At 40.4% G+C, this 17446-nt stretch overlaps 2 long non-coding RNA genes across 4 annotated transcripts in view; one reads left to right on the top strand and one right to left on the bottom strand.

The window, feature by feature from the left end:
* Positions 1-17446, bottom strand: part of LOC133277189 (uncharacterized) — a 99860-nt gene that overhangs the window by 76189 nt on the left and 6225 nt on the right. The window lies entirely within an intron of this gene.
* LOC133277182 (uncharacterized) lies at positions 12094-15949 on the top strand. Of its 2 annotated transcripts, none has more exons than XR_009746106.1 (3): positions 12094-12372; positions 15443-15619; positions 15833-15949. It is a non-coding gene; the product is annotated as an uncharacterized LOC133277182 (long non-coding RNA). The 2 variants fall into 2 exon arrangements; XR_009746107.1 differs by having other exon boundaries at positions 12094-12405.

The following is a 17446-nucleotide window of genomic DNA, read 5'->3' as shown; positions in this document are numbered from 1 at the left end:
CGGTATATTGCGGCTTCACTTTTGAGATTACTTTTTAAATTGTAACAACTGTTAATACTTGCATAATAAGTACAATAATGTAAATATGTTCTTTTTATTTTCCACATTATTACATTAAATAAAATGAGGGTACCATCAGAATACCTAAACTACTGCTTTAAAAGATTAATTTGAAAATTCAGCTTTGATATAAAATATATCCAGAAGCAATATATTTTTTTAATATATGTTTAACTTTTAAACTGGAGCATCTATACTTTTAAATTGCCTATATATTTTCATTTAAAAAAACTTCACAAAATCTTCTGATCCAACTGGAAAAGTAATTCCAATCCTTAGTTTAGGCAAGGTGAAGATGTTTCTGACAGTATTTTTCATTTAATTAATAAAAAAAGAAAAATCAGGATTTGGCTTTTTGTTTTGGTTCAGGGGAATGTGGGGTTTTTTGTTTGTTTGTGTTTTGGTGTTTTGGTTTGTTTTTTTTTTTTTGTCATTTAGGTTCAGAAGAAGTTTTCTAATGAGCAAAAACGGCTACTTTTAATGGCCACAGCAATTTCAGACTTGCCATCAAAAAATCTAGGCACTCTGTTCCTTGTGCCAAAAACCAGTGTGGGAAAAAACAAATGTTCCCAATGGACAGATGCAATTTTAAAAACTAATGTAGAAATTAGGGTCTGCAACACTATCTATACAGAATAATGCATGGGGGGTTAGAATCGTGAGCTCAAGTTCAATTTTTGTTCATATAGATTGCCAGAAACCATTGCTAAAATTAATTGTCATTATTGAGACTAAAATAACCTTTTAAAATAAACAGAGACATGATCTTGGCTGTTCATTTGTATAGGCTGAGAATCTGCCAGCTTTCTGAGCAGGGAAATCAATAGGACTGTTTACTCATTGTTACAGTAGAAAAAATCTTGTTCTTCATTACTTAGCCACATTTTATCTACTCTGGTCACTGATCTTGATTTTATTTCTACTGTCCAAGCTGACAAAAGTGGTGTTTGAAGTGGATACATAAGTTGGAGAAATGAGAAACAGCTTTTTATTTAACCTAGGCAAGAATATATTTGCACAAAGAAATTAAAACAGAAGTTGCATTTCATAAATAATGTCTAGATGAATATAGTGTTTTCTTGGGTTTAAGTGGTTATGATATTATAACTTTGGTTATGCTAGTCATACTAGCAAGCATGCTCGATTATCATTTAAATTTATATTTCAACTCCTGTTGAACTCTTTTTCTCCGTTCAAATCCATTCCTGATTCTTTTCTGTGTGAGAAATAAGAGTAGCTTCTCTTCTTCTGAACATAAATGCAACTGTAAAATAATATAAGTAAGTTCAAAAATTTAGTGCAAAAAGTCAGTTTCCCATCATTTTTATTTTGGCAATTTAAAATCTAATTGAAACATCAGGTTTTCCCATAGGTAAATCTTGTAACATTTTTCTTTAAAAGTCTTGTAATTCTGTTGGTTTTTTTTTTTTCCTCTACACACCAAGTTAGTTTTTCAGTGTGCAGGCACTTACAGCTACAAAACTCCAATGATGAGTCTAGAACTTGGTTAGACAGGAGATGATATTGCTCTATTCATATATGAGAAAAGGAATCTTCTCTTCAACACCCATGAAACAATATTAGAATGCAGACAGACATAACTCAATAACAATAAACCCAATCATTTTATTTGGTTTTGTTGCCAGCAGAAAATTAAAACATTTCAGCAAACATGAAACTATTCAATAATAATTTTTTTCCCCATCAACTTTGTTCTCAAACACTTCCATTCCTACGCTCTTTTTTGGCCTGATTCAACAAAGACGCAGTACATGCCCTCAAGTGAAAGCAAAAATCCCTCAGTAATAGGCAGGTTAGAACAACACATAGCAAATATCCAGCATATCTGTACTGATACCCTGCAGCTCAAAATTTAGATGCTGTGCTTGGCTGTTTTATCACCGATGTTGCAAGAGTGCAGATATTCACACAGCACATTTCAGTCTTAAGAGAAGGAAAAGCCACTTCACAGCTCACTATCAAGCTATCAACAAATAATATTTGCAAAAAGCAAATCAAATTTGCTTTTTGCAAATTTGCTGTGTTTGGAGAGACATCAATTTGACAGGTGGACCACTTGGTTGATAAAGAACTGGCTGGATGGCCCCACACAAAGAGTTGCGGTCAATGGCTCAATGTCCAGCTGGAGACCAGGAGTGAGTGGTGTCCCTCAGGGATCGGTGTTGAGACCAGCCTTGTTCAACATTTTTGTCGGTGACATGAACAGTGGGATTGAGTGTGCCCTCAGCGAGTTTGCCGATGATACCAAGCTGTGTAGTTCGGTTGATACGCTGGAGGGAAGGAATGCCATCCAGAGGGACCTTGACACGCTTCTAAGGTGGGCTGATGCCAACCTTATGAAGTTTAACCATGCCAAGTGCAAGGTTCTACACCTGGGTCAGAGCAATCCCAGGCACAGCTACAGGCTGCACAAAGAAGAGATTTAGAGCAGCCCTGTGGAGAAGGACTTGGGGGTGCTGGCAGAGAAAATGAACGTGAGCCGACTTCAGTGTGCGCTTGCAGCCCAGAAAGCCAACCGTATTCTGGGCTGCATCAAAAGGAGCATGACCAGCAGGTCGAAGGAGGTGATCCTGCCCCTCTGCTCTCAGGAGACCTCACCTGGAGTATTGTGTGCAGTTCTGGTGTCCTCAACATAAGAAGGACATGGAACTGTTGGAACAAGTCCAGAGGAAGGCCACAAGGATGATCAGGGGACTGGAGCACCTCCCGTATGAAGACAGGCTGAGGAAGTTGGGGCTGTTCAGCCTGGAGACAAGAAGGCTGTGTGGAGACCTCATAGCAGCCTTCCAGTATCTGAAGGCGGCCTATAGGGATGCTGGGAGGGACTCTTCATTAGGGACTGTTGTGACAGGAGGAGGGGTAATGTGTTCAAACTTAAACAGGGGAAATTTAGATTGGATATAATGAAGAAATTCTTTCCTGTTAGGGTGGTGAGGCACTGGAATGGGCTGCCCAGGGAGGTTGTGAATGCTCCATCCCTGGCGGTGTTCAAGGCGAGGTTGGACAGAGCCTTGGGTGGCATGGTTTAGTGGGAGGTGTCCCTGTTCATGGCAGGGCAGTTGGAACTAGATGATCTTAAGGTCCTTTCCAACCCTAACTATTCTATGATTCTATTCTATGATTCTAACATCCAGCTGGTGCGATGAAACTAAGCATGACAGTATTGCAGCATAGAAGACTGTATGAGAAAACACAAACACAGTGTCCAGATCCAGGATTAAACTTGGGTCTCCCTGGTGCATATCCAGACCCTTAAACCAAACAGGCACACTCCTCCATCCTCCCTCTTCTGTCCTCATGAGACTTTAGTTGTTTCCCCAGGTAGTGGCACAGCTTCACCTAGCTCATGACTGGTACCCCTGACACATTCTTCAACACTACTTTACAACAGCTAAACAATTGAGCTTTTAAATGTAAACAATCTTCCCTCAATAGCTTTTGACGAGACAAAAATTTTTTCCAAAGGTTCTCCAAAAGTTTGTCATGGCTTTGTTGTCCCACATCTTGTTTTTCCATCTTTCGGTCTAATTGTCCTCATTTTACAAACTGAAAATGTAGAACACTAGTAAAATGATAATATAAAATGCACCATACTATTTCTTCTATATATTTACTTTCAATGTGGTTTTAAGACTAATGTATGTTATTGAATGTTGGTCCACTGACTTTGTCATGCCTAGTCATTATTGGAAATTATCAGGAAAAAAAGTTAAAATTGATTTAGTTTTGACAGTTCTGGGTTTTTTTACTTTGTTTTAAATTTTTATTATTTTCAATATTTTTTAATGTTTTGTTTTTCCTGTCTTTCTGATTTAGCATACAATGACACCAAGAAATTCTACGCTAAGGCAAACTCTATGTAGTTTACCTATGTAGTATATAATATGTATCATTTATATGTATATATATTTATATACATATTTCTATATATATAAATGTGTGTAACTATAAACTGTGCACAGCAGAGATGCATGCCAGTAAGGCATCCAGAACAATATCAAGCAGCTCTCAGGTCATACTGTAAAAGTGCTTGAATTTGGCCAGCTGGACTACATTCTTCTTGAACAAGGTGGTTGAATGCTCACACCATGTTCAAACCAAAACTTCAGAATGAAATCAGGACAGATGTCTTTCCAATTAACTTGGCCTGGAACTCTGACAGTGCCTGTTCAGAGACAACAATTTATAAATTATTTAAGACTCAATCTTTTTTACTTCCTACAGACTTAAAGAGATCTTGATCTTGCATGAGTATGAACATCACTCCTTGACTTCAATGGTAAGATTCTGGGGTCTTTAAAGGACAATGAAAATTCTCCAGGACACAGATATTAAAAAATACATGGTTTTAACCATCATAGCTATAAAAATGTGATATGTTGCTATAGAACCTAATATAATTATATGTAATGTGATATATTTGTATTTCACAAAAAGGAATAATTCAGATACTGTCTTACAAGAAATGGTGAAAAAGACAAAGGCAGTATCTATCTGTCTATGTCAAATAAATGGGAGGAATGTGCCTATATCTAATGTAATTATACTTTTGAGATCTCCAGCGATCTCTTAAACCAACTATTTTAATTTCTAACTTTTAAATGTCTATTTCAGGCCAACATTTGTATTCCTATTATCCTCAGGATGGTAGCTGGGCAGCAAACACTATCACAATAGGTCTCTACCACACATGCTTCTCAATAAGTGCAAATGAACTACCCAGTTTTATCTTTAGAAAACATTTTATTTGAAGATTTAACTCTGGACAAAAAAACAGCTGGAATCAAATAACTACATAATAATAAAAATTTAGAGATGAAAAAAGATCTAAGAGCTGATCTAGCCAATCCTCTTAAGTGCACAGGATTGTAACCTGCAATGAGTTCTCTGGAGTATTCTTCACTCTGGCTTTAAATGACTTAGGCAGCAGAGTCACCATTATTTTCTCTGATCTATACCACCATCCACTGCCTTACAAGGAATTAGTCCAGATATTCAGATCATTAGCACCTGTGTTTATTTCCTTCTCATTTACCTTTCTTGAGCACACAGTCCATCATGTCAGCACTGCCCTAATACTGCATTTTGATTTGGCTTATACCAGCCAGGTTTTGTTCAACGTTAGGAAGAGCTCTGAATGCAAACAAGGAATGACCGGTTGACAACATGCAAGCCTTCAGTAGCTGGGATTACTCCTTATCCAAGCACCCATGTGCATTTTCTTTTGATTATCAGTTAGCTCAGTCACTTTTCTTCCTGCACCAATGCCTCCATTTTGTCACTTTAACAGTTTTCCCCTTTTTTCTCTGAATCTCATCATTTTGACTCTTTTTTTTTTTTTTTTTTTTTTTTTTTAAATGTATGCTACATTCTAGGGAGTCTAATCCAGCCATGTGGAATTTTTAGGCTCCCAAAATGATGCTTTTAAATATAAAGCATAAAAGGCATTGCTGCTAATTCTTTATATATATTTAAATCACATTTTAAACTTATAACTAAACTGTTGCCCACTTCACTTTAAGGTCTCTTCCTATTACTTAATATCTATTCCCACTGAATATTTATTTGTGTTTCAGGTATTTTTCTCCTGTGTATTCATTACCTATTTTTCCCATGTTAATTTTGATTTCCAGATTATATTGCCAGCCTGTTTTGATCAGTTTTATGGCCTTATTCTTTCACATTTCCTACAAGTATTTATAGCATCTCCAAGAACAGTAACTTGTTTCATTTGCACTCCCCAGATTATTAGTAAATGCATTCAGATTATAAATTCATTGTTCATGGAAATAGATAATACACTTCCTTAAAATCACTAAAGCATGTGCAATTATTTAAGCTTTTTTTAGAGGAAGAAATGTCCATTGTAAAAATTATTATAACATTAATATTGCATATTCATTTGTTCATTTTTAGGTGAATTCATCATATTACAGTCAAGAGTCCAAATATCCTGTTGTCTTCACCATTCTACATAACTGATGGCTAGTTAAGCACAGGATTAGGTTTCACCTGAGGAAGAAAAACCAGGGGCATGAAAACATAGAAAGAACAGGTCAAAATCCAGTTTATAACTCAAAATACAGAAGATTGTATCCATTAATGAGAAATGCTAATTTCATCTATGATAGGCCCAACCTAAAGCCTGTTTGTTTCAACAGCCCTTATAGGAGCTGCCGCGTTTGAGGGAGACTGTAGGGAAGTAACGACTACCTTAGAAACAGGGACTTTACATGATCAGACTCGAAACATGACTAATAGTCTGAACAATGTATTTTGATTTAACAGGTATTTTGGCCTACATTGCTACAGATACCTGAATATACGCTGCTTGTGAAAACACCTATCAAATACACTGAGATTATTTTTTTCTTACGTGATGGTGGAGTAATATTTAAAACTAAATTAAGAAATTAAGCATTTTTGTGAAGTATAGTATCTTAGGTTTATTCTGTGTACAGCAAAGGAACATGTCAGCATATTGTATGCTATGAGCAAAATGTGTTCAAATGGCTGACTTTCATTTACATTAACTGGCATATCATTTTTCCTTCAGTGATACTCTATTGGTGTTGTTGAGAGACATGAAAAAAAAACTAATGAATATTTCTAAGCAAAATGGCTCAAAATTCTGTACTCCCAAAGTGACAGAAATATTTATTTTCACAAATGCATCCCATTTATGCTGAAAATAGAGTATTTCACTGGGAGAATTTGCATGTTTCAGCATCATCTATCAATAGTGTTTAGAACAGGAGTGGTATCTTTCCAATGAAGCATTTACAAGTCACCACTTGTCATTAAAAGTAACTGTTATGTTCAAGAGTTTTGTAATAATAGCCTTTAATTAAACCGGGGACTGTTAGAGGGTTTCTGTTGCCCTTTGAAGTTGTTAATCATTAGTTGTATCCAGCCTTTTATGGCACATTTAAGGTTAAATTAAATAATTCAAATATACCTCCAAGAGAAATACAAAGACTTTACATGTTTCCATTAATTATTTTATTTTTTTTTAATTTCAAAGGGTTTAAAATAATAACATATGTTTTGATTTTCTTGCAATGGTGTACCAGAATGCTACATACATTAAACAAAAAATAGGTAGCTTTTTATGGGAATAATCACTAAGCATGATGCATGTAAATGAGCTATTTTCTATGCATGGTTGGCAAAAGTGCTAATTAAATAGTTGGTATTCAAAGCTATGCTCATTCATTGTTTAGTGACATACAAATCCAGCGATGTGTGCCAGCAGACATTTTAAGTTGAATGTTTTCTCCTCTATGCTCTTTGTCATGAAATGGTGGCACCATGATAACACTAGTGTAAGCAAAACACTGAAATGTGCTTTAATGATGTTTTAATCATGTGGCAGCACTAGTCTAGTTTTCTAATGAATTTTTAATTTCTTTCTTTTTATAAGGATGTTATGAGTTATCACTGATGCATATTAAACCATATACATGAGTCATTTTCTCAATAAATCTGCATAAAATGGCTAAATGCTAATGCACCAAATGGGGCTTACTGTATATGGTACAGTAAATATGCCCTTGCAGGTTTTCTGCAATCAGTCTCTCTTATTTCATTAGCAGCCAAATTAAGGTCTGTTCTGAAAAGGGAAAAGGAAAACTACTGTGTGTACACTGCAAATTTACTATGCCTATGATGACTTCTACCAGCCTAGAATTAGAATTTATGTGAGACTGAAAATAAAGTTCCTTGGCAAGTGCAGCTAAACAGTGCCCTGGAAAGCAGCCTAGTGATGCAAATCAACACCAGGCAGTTCATTGAGACTTTCCATGCTTAGCACTGAATGCTGAGTTTAAAATCCACACAGCCCATGATTTTAATTTTGCACTGCTTGGTATCTCTCTAACAATCCCTGCTCAAACTGTAGCCACTAAAATCTTGCCAGCCCCTCACTGTTCCTCAATGCAAGTTAAAATTGTCGTTCTTTTCTTATCGGTACATACACTCACCTCCCACCCACATTAACTGCTCCTTTCTTGACTTCCTGCTAACCGAAATTATAAACGTTGACCAACGTATCCTTAATTCAATAGCCGTAAGAATGGCATTACTGTTGCAACATTATTAATCCAAACAAAAAAACTTTACATTTAATGATGCAAACTTTGTTCTTCCTTCTTTCTTTTTGACATGTGGAAGTATATTTTTGTACCTGGTGCAAAAATAAAAAAGTGGTATTTAAAAATAAATGTATGTTTTGTCCTACAGTTATTTTGAACTAGTCTTGATAAATAATTAAGTAATGCATAATATATTATATAGATGTGATGGTCTTCAGAATTTGAGTGGTATTTCAACTACAATTATAGTAATTTATTTATCAGTGAAAAAATTTACATAATCACACTTCAAAATCCAGCAGACTGGAGAAATATCAGAAGGACACCCAGGAATGTGCATAATCACTCTGGGCATTAGATTAACTTAATAATGTAGTGATGTGCAAAATGTTGTAATACCTAACATAGCTATATTTGATAAATCATTTTTAAATGATGAAAGCTAAATATTGTTTTCACTTTTCAGCTTTATTTTAAGAAAAAGATTTTACACACAGAATAAGAATTAGACTATTCTATAGGAAATAAAGTATAGCTTGTACTAGAATGGAAGAAAAATATCAGTAAAATATATACAATAAAATCCTGTAGCCTGTCTTTTTCAACAATCAAAGGAAATGTTGGTTTACTACAGTGTCACTAAATGGTTACTTGATTTTGTGTAGTTATTTTAGGCTATCGCATTGGTTGTCTGGGGTGAAGGACAATGCAGGGAAGAAATGGAAGTTTTCTGTCTTGGTGAGACAGCCTGGTGACAAAGGTAACTACCTCACAGTAACTGTGTCGTGCTACGCAACTTCCCTCAGCCCACAAAGTCTTTTTGAGGCAAATGAGGTAGAGCTTTATGGATACCATGGAGTATAGTGAGCCCACTTCATGATGATGCACATGCAGATACAGATTGCAGGTTTTCCAAATTCAAAGTTACAGACATATGCACACCAGGTTTGTGTATGCCAATTGGTCCATGTATATGCTTCCAAAATAAAAGGAAGGTCTACTTAGCTGTCATACAAACCCAATTTATGCCATTGGAGAATTACAGGAATATAAAGGAAGACATAAATAAATATTCATATATTTCCCAACAATATATTTGCGCCTACTGGTAAAATATTGGTACCTCATAAAATTCTCAGTACTCAGATGAACAGCAGCTTGTATAATGTATGCTTACACCAACTACAACCATAGAGAAGGCGGTTTTAATTAGCTGGTTTGTAACAATTTTTTAACATAGAAAAATAGGCAAAGAATTAGTCCTGGCTCTGTTTCAGGCTGTACCAGCACCAGGTTATACTTTCACATGGACGTACAGTGAATTCTGAGATGCTACAACAGCAAGAGTTTTCTGTGACAGAGGACAGCTGAAGACAGTGTTTCATACTCTATACAAAGGAGTGCTAATTTTACATTTTCTGATGTACCACAACTGCTGCTGAGTTAGACAGGTGAGAAGGAATCACACATGTCTGATCCCATCCTCGCTGGGCAGGTTTTCTGTCACTGACTCCAGGTTTCTCATACAAGGTTATTGTGTGTTAGAGTCCAGTTACATTAAACTATGACTATTATTCTCATGATAACAATGATATTTTATAACACTTCAAACTTTAGTTTCCTAACAATAATATTCTACATGACAATGAGAGTGGAATATTTTTCATGTTAATGTCCCTTTCAAAGAACTGACATTATTAACATAATAAATGTAAATTACGTGAAAAAAACAATTTAAAAAAAAAAAAAAGATTTTAAAAAACAATTATACTCCCCCTTTCACTGGCACAGAGTTTATTCTGGAATTAAAATTATCTCACTCAGGCCAAAATGGTCCTTTTACAAAGTGCAAAATGCTGATCATGTTGAAGTGCAATGACAGACTCAGCCAAGGTTTGACCCAAAGCACAGGACATAAATTTTTTTCCCAACAAACTCTTCTTAGATGCTGAAGAAGACAAATTACTGATGGTTTCCCATAGACATTTATTTATTAAGTTCATTTCGACACAGCTTCTTCCTCCACGCTGATGTACAAACTGGAGGTCAAAAGGCTCAGCAGAAGGGGTTCCTTATCACACCCTCTTATGCATTGGCAGTTTCCCAACTTTATCACATAGGTCTCCCCATCCTGCTCACTGCTGCAACCTTACTTACATGCCACATGGCCTTCAGCACTGCTGAAACCATAATATTCTGCAAATCATTAAGCAAATAAAGATCTCTGTTCTTATCACACACAGTGCTTCAGTATAGATATTTAAATCATCTGTGCCTAGGAGGAGTGAATGCTCATTCACTGTTACATACTTCAGATTATAGTAAGAGGTGAAAGAACTGACAAAGATCATAGAATCAGAGACTGGTTTGGGTTGGAATGGACCTTAAAGCTCATCAAGTAACAACCCCCTGCCACGGGTAGGGACACCTTCCACTAGACCAGGTTGCTCCAAGCCCCCTCCAACCCGGCCTTGTGCACTGCCAGGGTTGGGGCAGCCACAGCTTCTCTGGGCAACCTGTGCCAGAGCCTCATCACCCTCACAGGGAAGAACTTCTGCCTAAGAGCTCATCTCAATCTCCCCTCTGTCAGGTTAAAGCCATTCCCCTTGTCCTGTCCCTACAGGCCCTTGTCCAAAGTCCTTCTCCAGGTTTCTTGCCAGCCCTTTTGGGGTATTGGAAGGCAAAGCATCTACACCTGGAGGAGCAAGGTCAGTTTTGTCCTTAAAACCCCATGATTCTTCCTATTTTAAATATGTATGTACTTACTAGTGTAGTCTAAACAACTGAAGAAAAGTCTGTATGGTGTAGCATGGGCACAGAAATTTCAAAGGCAAGCTGCTACAGATAAAGAAATGAACAGCATCCCAAATGGCTGAGTACCAAAGATTCCTTTGTAAAATGTTACTCCTTTGGATACAAGGCACTGGAAGCATCTACACTTTTAATCAAAGCACTCAAACTCCTTACAGTGTCCAAAAATGGGTCTTTCCTTAGAGCAGCAACACAGAGATGACCACTTCTGATAGGGTTCTGAGCTGTCTTACCAGAGAATTCAGATTACACAAACACAGCCCAGCATGGGGAGGGAAGGGAGGAGGAATTTTTTTAATATTTGATTTATTTTTTTTAAGGGGCAAAAATAAGCCCTGTATACTCCAAAGTGCTTTTTGCCGTGCCAGGCATAGTAATGGCACGGTGATGAACAGTCACCATCACAGGCAGGTAAAGCTCCACCTTGCCTCCAGAGCCAATCTGGCATCCTTAGCCCCGCTCAGCATGATGTCTCCCTAATCTGTCCTGCACCTTACAAGTTTAAACGGCCATGCATGATGTCATTAACTGCCTTTAGTAATCACTTTAAAACCCGGATTTTGAGTGTGTTCTGGGGTTGGGGTTTTTTTGTGTGTTTGGTTGTGTTTTGGTTTTGTTGTTTTTTTTTTTTTGGGGGGGGGGTGGTCTTTTTTGGGAGCCTCCCCCAAGCACACACACACTGGTGCAGAGGGCGGATCCGTACTGATAATAACTCAACTACTCGCAACGGGGTACCGGGGAGGGGTCTGGATGATGCGGGAGGCGGCTCCCCATTCGGCTGGCAGCCCTAATTAACGATAACGGCTAACAGCGGCGGCCGGAGGGGACGGGCGATGACCTGGCCGGCGGGGAGGAGGGGTCTGCACAGCCTGGGTGTCCGCGCGGAGGGTCATGGAGGAAGGATCGCGCAGCCCTGGCACATCTCGAGCGCGCCGCCCGTCTCCCGAGAAACACCACTCAGCGCCGCGGCCTCTACGAGGGGGCGGGAGACTAGGCTGGCAGCGGCCCAATGCCTGTCTCCCTGCCGCCATCTCTGCGAGGTGGCCGATTGCGGTGGCGGGAGCAGTGGGTTCAGGCCTCAGGCTTCGATGGTCGCTGCCATTTGCAGCGCTGAGCCTGGTATTCGGATGTGGGAGCAGTGAAGGGGCGGTCAGCAGCTCCCTCAGACCCAGCGTGGCCTCCTCCTTTCGACCCCCCACACCTGGATGTTGAAGGGCTGTTTACTCCATCCTTGGCAGGTCAAGATGGAGGCCTGCCCTTGCCTGCAGTGTTCATGTGCTGTGAGTGCCCTCATGCTTCCCTGCAAATCAGGCCCAAATAGTTAACTTTTACCATTATTTGCAAGGCAGAGTTGGACAGAGCTTAGAGCAACCTGGTCTAGTGGAAGGTGTGCTTGTCCATGGCAGGGGGTTGGACCTGGGTGAGCTTTAAGCCCCTTTCCAACCCAAACCAGTCTGGGATTCTGTTATTCTTGCTGTTGGATAAGGGACCGGATCTATGAATCCATGAGACCTAATGACCTGTTCTACTTTATGTCCAAATAGCACTGAAGCAGAAGAGAGCAGCCATGAGCCCTGTCTCTTGAGGAGACAAGCCCTGTGAGGTTTGGCTTACTCATAGCTTAGCATTAATTGTGTGGAATTTGGAAGAAAACAGCTTTTTTAGCATGAGGTTTAAAGACAGACTGAGCACCCTGTTCCTTTCCTGTGTGTTACATACCTATATCTCAAATGTACAGTTCAATAGCCTGGCATGAGACTCAGTCCTGCTCCCTGTAAAGCCAATGGCATGAGTTCATCCATGTTAGACTCTGACCCTGGCAGATAATCATCTCACACTACACGCTATGAATGTATAAACACACATGTATATTTATAGTTATACACAAGAAAAAGCTTCAGGAAGAACAAAACAGGTTACTGTTGATGGACAATGGCAAAGCCAAAGGGCTTCTTTCTCTTCCTTTCCCCCTCCCTTCCAGAAAGGACCATAAAAAATGCCCTTATTTTTACCTCATACATTTGCCATTTAGTTAGGAAATTGAATTGTCAAAGTCTGATGTTTTCTTTCTTCTAAATTAAAATAGTGGAGGAGGTGAGGGGTAATTAATGTGCTCACCCCAGGGTGAGCAGTCTATGGAAGTGGTGTGCATTTTAAAAATCTAAATGGACTTATTTTCACCATGTCTCTGCAGGATGTCTTTACACCACTCTTACTACCTTTCTGGAGGTAGCTGACACAAATCAGAAAGCACCTTTCAATTCATGAGGGAAGCATGGTATCTGCTCTTACAGACAGTCTACCCTTGGCTTCCCCACAGAAATGAAACATTTCATGTTTTAATTGAAACAGAAATAATGCAGATTAATGGCAACTTCAGGGAAGGGGGGAGATGTGCTCATGAATATGCCCATTCATACAAGTAGCCCTTTCTGGAGGGGTGAAGGCATTTTCTGCCCCAGCTGCCAGGTTTTGTACAAGGGGCAAGGGACTGGCAAAGGCCTGGCTTCTCTTTCTACCTCCATGGGCAATGTTTAAGCACCTGTGCTACCCTACCTCTTCCCCAAGCCTGAAGAGCTCAACTGGCACTCTCCCAGAAGTGGTTGCATGAGAAAGTCAGAAAAGACAATTTCTCCACCGCTAGAACCTGCCTGGCTACCACGCCAACTCTCTGCCTGCACCATGCACCAGCATTCCCAACATCCAGTGCTTCAGGTGACGGCCCGGCTCGGCCCGGCTGAGAAAGTGGAAGGGATGTGTTACTCAGCGCTAAGGTAGTTTACTCACTGTTTTGAGGTTTTCTGCCAGGAACTGTACAGCACCTTACAAAACACAGGGGGTAACTGCAGCCACTTAGGTTTAAAACACAGATATTCTGATGAATCACAACTCGTGGTGTCTCTGAACCATGTGTTAGTCTGCAGTGCATGTGGATGCTAAACACAGGACTAGACTAAACTGAATAGCATTCATAACAGAAAACCATTATCAAGTGGGGGGGGGGGGGGGGGGGGAATGGGAAAATTGTGAAAACTGAAAGAACTGAAAGCATGCCTCCTGGTACTGGACTATACACCAAGATGCCTTGCTGGAGTTCCTCCAGCACCTTGGAAATACATTTCCCACTGCTTTGCTGTCAGTTTCAGCCTTTTTTCTGCCAAACATTCAAGAACTCTTCCCCTATACTCAGAAGCAGCAATCCAAGGAGGTTTGAGTGCACTTACTAACATTTTACTAGTCCCAAGCTGGAGTGTAGCAACAGTTGCTGAATACAAGCTTGTTCACACAGTTTATATTCGTTATTACGTGAAAGAGCAGTTTGGTAACTTGAACTTGCCAGGAAGCAATTAGCCAGCTTTATGCTCTGAACCCCAGTTTCCATAAGAAAATTAACATTTGTCTGGATGAAATAACTCGTACATGAACTCATTTTCTTTCCTCAATTTCTTCTCTCTCCCTCCCCCCCTCCAGCCCCCCCCCCCCCCCTTTTTTTTTAATTTTATTTTATTTTGTGTATTCTAGGCCTTAGCAATGATATTAGTTCTAGTGTGGGAAAATATTATAATTGAGATCTGGTAAGTTATTTGCAGACTTCAAGTTTTTCTTTACACTGTGCTGACATTTAGTACGGCCCCAGTCAGGAAAACAATGCTGCCATTCATGGCTCTAGACGTAGATTTCAATCGACTTAAGCGGGCACAATGAAACTTGGTCATTCACTGGTTACCCATATTGTGTTCTCAAATTTTCTCGCAGCAAAAGTATAATGACTCAGTATTGTATGGTTGCATAGACAAGAGCTCAGAACAAGGGACACTAGTTTTGTCTGACGGTGTGAGAAAGTCGTGAAGGGATCTTTTCTTCCAGATGGTGTTAAATTCAGCTGCCTTTTTAACATTGGCCTTGCACAGCAATCTGCTGCTCCCTTCTCACAAAGAATAAGCCAGGGTCCCTGCTAGTTAACATGCGCACTCACGCAACCGGCAACTTCAACTGTTTTACAATGCACTAGTATGCTAAATAAACTCGGTCTGCTCTGTCCCGCTGCTGAAACTCCCCTCCAAAGAGCTGCTCCACTGATATTTACTTCTTCCCCACCCTGTTATATAAAGTTGTATATGGCTTGATTTCCACACACACACTGATTTAAGGAAAGAGCTCCTCACAGATAGATTATCTTTAGGAAATTTTACTTACGGTGTGAGCCTCTGAAAACATAAACTCCGAGAGCGCGCTGCTACATGCTCCCTTTTCCCAAGTCGGAAGTTAAATGTATAGGACAAAAGGGGGGGGGGGGGGGAGAAATGGGGCGCTTTGCTCCTACAGCAGTGAAGGAGTGACAATAGTAATAATAGCCAAACGTGTTTTATTGATTGATAGTCTCGTAACATTAAATAATGTACGAAACAATAGGACAGTATAACGCTGGTGTTTTTCTCTGTTGTTTTCCTTCACAGATTTACATCAAAGAGCAAGATGCTAGCAACAGCTGAAGTGAATAGACCCCATTGAATGCTTAAGTAAACAATGGGTTTCCGCAGAAAACAGCTTATTGCCTTTAACTGAAGCTCTTTGAGGAAGAAAACCATGCACTTTGTCATGCAAATACTAATTGTGGCAAGCAGTGGCTCTAGGTAAATAGCACCCCTGGACTGGCAATCAATGGGGAACGTGGGGGCACTCTGCGGCCCCACAAACACGCTCTCCGTGTAAATATACAAGGCAGTAAAACTTTGGCACGTGTAACCAAAAAGAGGGGGGAGTGAAGCGAGTATTTGCACTGCGGTGCGGGGATGCAGCTACGGGGACGGGGAAACTTTTGAGGTCAAATTCTTTGTCTTAAACAGACAACGCCCCTACTGCCGCCAAGACCCCGCTGCCTTCCTTCCTCAGCTTGTGGCGTGAAGGCGAGTATTCCGGCCGCGAGCCCCAAAACGAGGGGGTTTATGTAAGCAAGGTGAAAATAAATAAGTAAAAATTAAAAACAAGATGCTGCGGGTAACGAGCCCTTGATCTATGGGGACCGCTGAGTCCCACTCCTTCATCCCTCATCTCATTTTTAACCCGCCCCACAAACGAGCGGTTTCCCGCACGGCAGTGAGGTTCAGTCCAGAGGAAAAACCTTGCCTTGCACAATTAATTAACTAACAAACCCTCCTCGAATGCTCTTTGAGAGGCACTTAAACTGAGACGGACATCACCCGGACCGGTGTTCATCCCACAGCCGGGGCGGCGGGTCCCGGTCCTCGTTCCGGTCCCGGTCCCCCGCAGGGGCTTGTCGGTCACGGGCCGCAGAGGCACTGCGCTGCCCCTCGCCCCTAGCGTGGGAACGGGAGCGCTCAGCCTTTCACATCTACTGCGCGGCGTTTAACGGAATCAATTAGGCAAAGACAGACCCTGCTTCCCCGCACAGCCACCACCCTCCCTCCCCCACCGCCCCAGCCCCAAACCCGTGTTTTTGTCAGGTCTATATACGTCCTAATCATTTCAGTTTGGGATGCCAGAGCTGTTTCCTGGATAGACCTGATCATCCTTTAACAAAAAGAGAGGAGGCGCACGCGTGGGTTTTGGAGTAAATGTCACTTTCATTTCCAATGCTAGGCGCGGACTGAGACTCGGAACATTTTTTAACACTTTGACAAGGGGGGAGGCGATCTCTTCCCCATCATGTCTTTCTGCTTCAGCAGCTTCCTCAAGGAAACCCTCTCGGAGCAGAGAAGCATCTGTGCTCGCTTTTTGAATACAAGAATAAAAACCGGCCGTCACTTTTTCTAGTCTTTGTGCAGCTCCGCCGAGTTCCCAGTAGATATAAATTATTAAGCTTGTCTACACTTCAGTGTAAACTTTTTCTGAAAGCTTGCTTTCATATGAGCCCTGGTGCTTTGTCTCAGATGCACACAGGCGGGTTTGGGGTTGGGTTCAATTTTGTGGGTTTGGGTCTGTTGGTTTGTTTAGGATTTTTTTGCCTTTGTTTTTTTTTTTGGGGGGGGGGAGGGCTGCGGTTTTTTTTGTTGTTGTTGTTGCTCGTGTTTTGGGGGTTGTTTTTGTTTTGTTTTTCTCAGTTCAGTCAACGCTGTATCGTCACCACCATCATCATCACCACCAGCTACCACCTTTAAGGCTGTTTCATTATAATAAAGCACTTTGCAAAATGAAGATCAGCTTCTCCACGTAGCTGTCTGAGAGTGAATATGTATATACATAAAAATATGTCCTCTTAGCTCAAAGTTAAGTGCTCATGGTTTCTCATTTAGCGTTTATTCAACAGGAAGAGTTGCACACGCGTTGTTTACCACCAGCACCATTCCCTCTGTGTAGCTGTCGTTCTGCTGGCATTGCCATCTGCCAACTTCAAATTTCGGAATAAGTGTGCCATTTAATTTCCTCCACTCCCACCTTCAGCTGTAAAAACGTTAGATTCAGTCAGCGTTCCTGACCTTTCTTGGGTTTTTTTTTACTGT

Source organism: Pezoporus flaviventris, unplaced genomic scaffold (assembly GCF_033815535.1).
Source record: "Pezoporus flaviventris isolate CSIRO_AGI_PZ_B2104156 unplaced genomic scaffold, CSIRO_AGI_Pfla_v1 ptg000052l, whole genome shotgun sequence".
NCBI lineage: Eukaryota > Metazoa > Chordata > Aves > Psittaciformes > Psittacidae > Pezoporus > Pezoporus flaviventris.
Note: the sequence above shows the minus strand (reverse complement) of the source record. Positions and strands in the feature narration are given on the sequence as shown.